An 8199-nucleotide genomic window follows, 5' to 3' on the forward strand; every position below is an offset into this window, starting at 1 on the left:
ATCTTATTAATATACTGCTCCTATCTCAGCAAAGAGAGGGACTGATTCACCTATTAAGCCAAAATTGCTTCTACTTTTTGATCTCAGAAAATACTAAAATAAAAAGATGGGATGAAAGACTACTTTAACTTAGCTGACATAGTCTGAAATTCCAGTATAATGTAATTTAACACTATTTAACCAGGATATCTGATAAAGCAATATCCTTAACTATATATTCCAAAATATATTGAGACATAAGAAAAACAATATAGGTGCTAACTAATTATATAAGAAAGAGTTACTTACATCATTTTTATAGCATGTTACCATGGTTTTATTCTGAAAAAGGCAACAAAGGAGAGAAAAAAATCCAATGTAGTATTGGCCCCTTTTGTACATTTACAGCAAGAATTGATCACTGAGGGTGACTGCATTTCCTGAATTTAGTAAGTCACAATTTTGTATGGCATTTCTAACTGTGTGACTCTACCTTTCTGTGAGGCCTAAACAATGTATTTTTTTCTTGGGCTATATTGGTTTAGTTTATATTGGTTGTTACTAATTCCAGGTGACTATTAGTTTTAAAAGATTACAAATGTACATAATGAAGACTGTTGCAACTCTGAGAGACATCCTCCGTAGGAAAACACCTAAAAGGCATAGAGTTGAGGTACTTTTTTTGTCCTTTATTGCTTTTTTGAGATATGTACTTTTGTAAAAATACAGTATCAATTCGAAGGCTCAAATTTGGTTTTCCTTGATGTATGCCTGTAAGATTCTGTTAATATCTGAGGGAGCAAGAGCAGGTCCTTTGTAAGCAATTTTCTGTTTAAATTGATCCTGCTCTGCAAGCCTGTCTTTCTTATGTACAATAGCATTGAAATGTTTGCAATAAAATTTGAGTTGTTTGTAATATTTTGCAATCATTTCACTAGATTTTGCTTGGTGGAATTAAATTTTAATATTTTTTTCAAATCAATGTGTTGATTGTTATTCTGTCTATTCTGTTTCTGCTTGGGGTGCAGCTAGGGCTTGTTGAGTTTTTTACTACTGTGATTAACTCTTTTCATACTAGCAGCCTTTTATTTGTTTCAGTAATTTGCAGGAAACAGTCAGCTTTTGTCAGAAATCATCTTGGGGCAAGGTGTGGGTCTTAACGCATTCTGACAACTAAGAATATTCAGTGCTGGTGCTGTTAGTTCAGACCGATTAACTGTTGAAGGCAGCAGAAATCCAGGACAAGACTTAAGTTTGGCTTTGACAGGCAAAGGGACTTTGTGCACTGTCAGAAGTGTATGAGTGTCTTGCCTAGCAGTGGGTATGTTTGTAGCTCTTCTACCTGCTGAAGGTCCAGTCATCATGCTTCCCTCACTGAATTAAAAAAGTAATTCCCAAGCAAAAGCTGCACAGGGAGTAGCCGCTGTGAAGCACAGCAGATTCTTTCACAGCTGTGTACCTGCACACAGAAGCTGCCATCTAAGTCAAGCCTTTACCAGTACACTACACAGACACCTGAAATATTTACCATATGTCAACAACAGCATTACCACAGTTACTGATACTGAGATGGAAAAGGATGATGAAGAAGCAGAGTTAAGTTTATTTTTTATTTTTAGAGAAAAATAGTGCTGATAACATGAACTGCTGGGAAGAAGAGTAGCTGTTGTAGCTGTCGTGTGACAAGTAACTGTTTAGATGGTGTGTGGTGTTGCGTTTGTGGATGTGCTTTCAGGATCTTTTGTCCTTGGCAATCCTGGCCACTTCATAACTGTGGGATGCACAGTCCCCTCTGGGGAATTCCAGGTCTGTACAAGGGGAGTCACAAGTGGACAGAAGAGATGAAGGTAGGACATCGAGAGCATTCTGCTCGTGTTCAGCCCCACACCGAGGCAGATGCTGAGAGAAAGGAGGCAAGATATGCTGTGGATTGCTCTGGGCTAGGTGTGGAGCACGACAACAAGCTCTCCTTAGAGATACCCTTTATTAGCAGAAAGTGCTAAGACAGGCAGTAAGAGCGGACAGCGAGGTGGATTTAAAACCAGCTGAACGGGCCAGCACAAAGTCTACCAGGAGGCAACTAACTAGTGGTGTACCCCAGGGGTCAAAACTGGGTTCATCATCTTCATTCATCATCATCATCATCTGCAAGTTGCAGAGGACAAAACTGGGAGGAGTGGCTGATACACCAGAGGTTTGTGTTGCCATTCAGTGGGACCTCGACAGGCTGGAGAAATGGACTGAAAGGCACCTCATTCAGTTAAACAAGAAGTGCAAAGTCTCGCACCTGGGAACAGCCCCATGCCCCAGTACATGCTGGGGGTCACCAAGCTCACAGAAAAGAACCTGGGGGTCCTGGTGGACACCAAGTTAAATATGAGGCAGCAATGGACCTTTGCGGGTATCCTGGGCTGCATTAGGCAGAGTGTGGCCAGCAGGTCAAGGGAGGTGATCCTTCCCCTCTACTCAGCACTGGTGTGGCCACACCTGGAGTGCTGTATCCATGTCTGGACTCCCCTGTACCACAGAGGTAGGTACAAAGCTGCTAGACCGAATCCAGCAAAGGGACTGGAGCATCTCTCATATGAGTGATTCTGTGAAGTCATCACGTAAGACTTAGCAAATTGAGGACTAGAAAATGTGGACACTTCAATAATGGGCAAATAAACCAGAAAGTTCTGAGCAGAACATCATGGTTTCCCTTAATAACACAAGGCAGTACAATGATGGAAGAACTTGGCCCACGTTTATGTCTGTTTCTGTTCTTTTCTGTACACATCTGTAATTCTCTGGCTGGAACAATTAATTCTATTTTTTCTTTTCTCTCACTGGTGTGTTGAGTCAATACAACCAATCTCTCTTTGGGTACCAGTTCAAACTTTAAGGGGTTATCTTTCCTCCTACTTACTGAAATCTGTCGTTGTAGTCCTCTAATGGTCAAGTTCAGAAGAGTACCAAGGAAAGAATCACAAGAAACCTAGTTGTATTATTCCAGTATGAGTCATCATACAGTCAGAAATAGATATTCAGAATTTATTATTTAAGCTTTTTATTGTTACTTAAATTTTAAAGTCGAAAATGTGAATTTTTTACATGTGAAGGTTTGAATTCAAATTTCCAAAAGCACCTCCTAATTTTGGGTGCTTCAGTTTGGCATTCCCAACATGAGGCCTTCCTTCTATAGGGACCTGATGCAGAACTGAAGATCACCTTTCTCCAAAATAGGTTCTGTAGGATTTCTTATATTGGGAGCCAAAGCCTGATAAACCTATTTATGATGGACATTGGCAGTGATCCAGATCCCAGCAGAATCAATGGGAGCCATCATTGTAAAGATCTAGTTTCTCATATATATCTGCAACTGGATTTTTGTCTTACAAACTTTTTCCATTACTGTAAAAGATTGTCTGATGGAATTTCTGAAATTAGTTTTCAGAATTTCTTTTGGCACAAGCAAGTTCAAATTTTATATTTACTTACATTTGATTACCCTATGACTGAAGGTAAACTAAACCTCCAGTGTCCTAGACATGTTAGGATTTCTTTGTTGCTGTGATGTAACCCAGGAAAATACATCCTGTCAGAATGAATTCAGTAAAATAACTTAGTTTAAAAAAAAAAAAAAATTAAGTTAAAAATAACCTAATAATAATCTATTTCATTTTCCATCAAACATTTTCTTTGGTTGAAATACTTCTACATTTCCAGTGAGGCATTGAAATGTAATCCTCTTTGAAAGTATTTTCCAGTGTTACTCTGTGGAAGTTTAACCATAAAATGTAATCTTTAATTTAGGACATTTTACTTGTCACTTGATAGATATTTTTACAAAGTGATTTCTTATTTTTTAAAAAAATTATGTTCCTAAAAGAAGACTGAAGGTATGTGTAATTCCATAGTGTGATTTCACTAAAATTGTTTAATTACAGACATAGGCTACAGGACAAACTTCGTCTCTTACACACTGAGAAAATGTGCTGAGTAAGCTGACAAATTTGATCTGAGGAATGCTTCTGGACAGGTCAACAGATTGACACTGTAGAACAAAAAGCTCAGGGCTTGCTTGTCAAGGAAAGGCTCTCAGCAGGACAGAGTTTCATAGGAGACCAAATGGCTTTCCTTGGTGTCCTGGTTTCAGCTGGGATAGAGTTAATTTTCCTAGTATTTAGTAGCGGGCATTATGCTGTGTTTTGGATTTAGTATGAGAACAATGTTGATAACACACTGATGTTTTAGTTGTTGCTAAGTAGTGCTTATGCTAGTCAAGGACTTTTCAGCTTCCCATGCTCTGCCAGGTAAAAAAGAAAACTGGGAGGGGGCACAGCCAGAATAGTTGATCCAAACTGACCAAAGGGCTATTCCATACCATATGACGTCATGCTCGGTATATAAGCTGAGGGGAGTTGGCTGGGGGTGGAGCAATCGCTACTCAGGAACTGTTTGGGTATCGGTCGGTGAGTGGTGAGCAGTTGCACTGTGCATCACTTGCTGTGTATATTATTATTATTGTTGTTGTTATTGTTATTGTTGTTATCATTACTATTTTACTTTATTTCAATTATTATTGTTCTTATCTCAACCCAGGAGTTTTCTTACTCTTACTCCTCCGATTCTCTCCCCCATCGCACCGGGGCAGGGGGAGTGAGCAAGCATCTGCATTGTGCTTAGTTGCTGGCTGGGGCTAAACCATGACACTTGCCCTTCGAATGCTGCACAGGGCACCCTCTACATATTCAGATACACAGTCTTCACTGGCACTTCAGGGTCAGCTTTTGTCCTCTAATGCACAGGTGTCCCATGCAAGTCCTTGGGAGTTATCCAGGGCATCTGATGGCAGACATTTATTTCCTTTTCTTCTTCATTAAAACATTCCTGAATATTGCCAGTTTTCTTAAGGTCTTGTGCTTGACCTATGACTGCTGAACTCTACCCAAAGGAGACAAGATAATGTGCTATTATTTTTCATTACTTTTTGCCCTTTGGGGCTGCTCTTCCATTTCAATCAGTTGATGTGCTAAGGCATGATGTATCCCCCTGAAACTCTGAATTTACACCCAGGTTAGAATCTGTGATACTAACAGTACCGGATAGCGGTATTGGATAGCAGTACTGGGCAGCAGTGGCAGGTACTGGATGCCTTCCAGCCTGGCCTAGAAAAAGGAAGGTCAGTGTTAACGGCACAAAGCTATTTTACTGACTGCTGCCTAGAAAAGAGCTGACTGTTCCCTCAGCTTTGTTCGAGGCTAATAGGAAATGAGAACAGGAACACAAGAGTGGCTTATGGACCTATTTGCTGGTTGTATCTGTGCAGATGAAAGCCCTCGAGGTCCTGGCTCAGCCTGCCTGGACCTGGTTTCCTAAGGGCTCTTAGAGGCGTAAGGCCTTTACACATTAATCTTTGGGCAGGAAAGCATGCTTCTTTATTCAGGATTGCCTATGATACGTGAAAAACGTTACTACTGAAAAAAGCCCCATAGGATTGTTTGATATTTCAGATACATCTGTTAGCACTTCCTTTATTACAGTAGCAGCAGTCAGTATCCTGTATGTACTTAATGAAGTAGGTTTTGAGTTTGAAAAGCCTTCTAGACCTCAGTACTACAGCATAGCCTAACCAGATGCTCCTCTGGCACCCATCAGCAGTGCTGTCTTCCCTCAGCCACATTTTTTAATGTCCGTTCTACTTCATAAAATTTGGAAAGACTCCTTCAGCTTCATGCCCTTGACATCTCAATACTAATTTACAAGTGAAATAAAACTGTTCCCATGATTTCTAGATTAATGTTATACAAGTGATACATATCACTATGATACTGTATTAGTGATGGCTTATTTAGTACTGCAGTTTGGTTTTAGGATGCAGTAATTAATACTGACTTTTCACTAGATATGATTTTAACTTAATAATAATCTATTCCATTTTCCATCAAACATTTTCAACATTCAGTTGAAATATTTCTACATTTCTGGTAAGGCATTAAAATGTAATCAGGCAATCACCTAAAATATACTCCACATGTAATCTTTTATCCTCAAACGAGACGATGAAGCTGAAAAAAATGTCACCAATAAAAAGATCATGGTAAGTCATTTGATATTGATACAAACATTAAAAATTAATTATTTAAAATCCTTTTTACTCTGTCATAAAAAAAAATGAGTATTAAAATGCTAATCATGTAATGTACTCCACTGTTTCTCAGCTGGAGAATGAGATTCAGACTGAGCAGAAGGGAAATCTCTGTAGTCTCACTGTATTACCTTTATAAAATAAAGGATGTTAGATATTGACATAAAAATCTAGATGACCATCCTGTTCAATGAAAAGTGAAGAATAATACTTTAAAGAATCCTATGTAATCCTTTAAATGATCCCTAGTTTGGAGGTATTAACTCTTCATATAATTAGGTTGCTACCCAAGAAATATTGTTTAGATTTACAATCAAAGTGTGAGAATAACTGAAAAAAAAGCCTGTCCTTAATCCATGCAGATTATAAATCCTTGGGGATGTACATGATTCCGGAATTCATTACCAGTCATAGCATGGCATCTGATGGTGCCTGAAAGACAACACCTTCCAATTAGAAACATATGAGGTAAGAATGTCTTTGCCTTGCAGATAGCTCTAGCTAGCTAATGTATGCATTTCAGCTGTCAGAAGTTAAACTAGTTCTAAAATAATTTTAATTAGACTTAAGGGGAGGAAGAATACGCTAATTTTCTTTTATATCTTATCAAGCAGAAAATGTTTGCAAGAAGTTAATGTTACAGGCAATTTATAGCCCTATCTGGTTCCATCTTAAAGAACTGGACCCCACTTTTTATGCTTTTAAAGATTTGTGAATTAAATTAACATAGAAGTTAATAATTAGCTGTATGGTCACAGATTTTCCAATGCATGTGGTGCAATTTTACATGAATTGCAATTTTACATGAATTGCATGACCTACAAAATTGTCTTGATAATTATGTATTATATTCATCTAGGAGTTAAGGCTCCCAAACTCATTTTGATTTGTCATCTAGACTGTGACTTAAATTCTAAACTACAAAAATTACATAATGGCATTAAATTACCAAGCTGTACTGGTATTTTTCTTTAATTATTCTTAACACAGGAATATGGTGTAATGATAACAATAGCATAAATCGAGATACCCTTCTCTTTCCTTATCTATTATTCGTAAAGTGCCTTATTTTCAGAGTGACTTACAGGTCAAATTCTCATCATTTTTAATCTCTAAAAAGAAGTTCTTCAGAACTTCCATTTTCCATGCAGAGGCTAGTAGCAACAATGTTCAATGTGCAAAGCACTTAGAGCTTCTCAAGCGAAAGGCACTTCTACAAGCACAAGATGATATCTAAATGCAAGTATTACAGTATTAATCCAACAGGTTAACACATATTTTTGGCAACAGTAACTAAATTATCATTATTATCATAATTTAAATCAAAGGACAGCCAAATTATACATGCATGGATTGTGAAGATGCTAACTAAATTCTTTATTGACTTTAAAAAAAAACCTGCTGGTTTAGCATGTACTGCTGTACAGGAAGTTTAACATTAAAAGTTTTTCAGGATTTCTCTGTGACCCACTGGTAGAAGGAGATTTCTGGAAGATTCCCACTAGCCTCCACGTACTGCTTAGCTAAGTACCCTCAGCAGGAAAAGGAGAAAATGTCTAAACCTCTAAATAGTGCAGATAGCAAGTTGCTTCAGGCAACAAAATATAAATTACAATGTGATTTATTAAACATTTTTCTGTTTTATTTTACTCACAAGAACGACAAGTTTATTTAACATCTAAGCTTTTTAACAAATACAAGTAAAGCAATCCAGTATTTGTTGCACAAACCTAAGAGTCAAGAAACGTTTCTATTGTCAGCATCATCTGTGATCAGCAATGTGATCATAGCAGTCATACAACATTTTTGTACAAAAGGATGCTTTGTGGAGACTGTTGAGCTGTCTCTTTGGAAAAGTCTGTAAGCATAATTCAGCATTATATTAGAAAAACAGTGCAATTGTGATATATACCAAACACAAAAAATATTTTTAAATGTATTGAAATGACTCATTTTTTAGACATTAATAATGGGTAGATTTCAAAAACAGGGTAACAAATTATTTCAAACACAATGAATGGTATTGTATTTTTAAAAAATCTTCAAATGCAACAAAAACTGTGATTCATTTATGTTTCTTCCTGAAAGGT

Source organism: Pelecanus crispus, chromosome Z (assembly GCF_030463565.1).
Source record: "Pelecanus crispus isolate bPelCri1 chromosome Z, bPelCri1.pri, whole genome shotgun sequence".
NCBI lineage: Eukaryota > Metazoa > Chordata > Aves > Pelecaniformes > Pelecanidae > Pelecanus > Pelecanus crispus.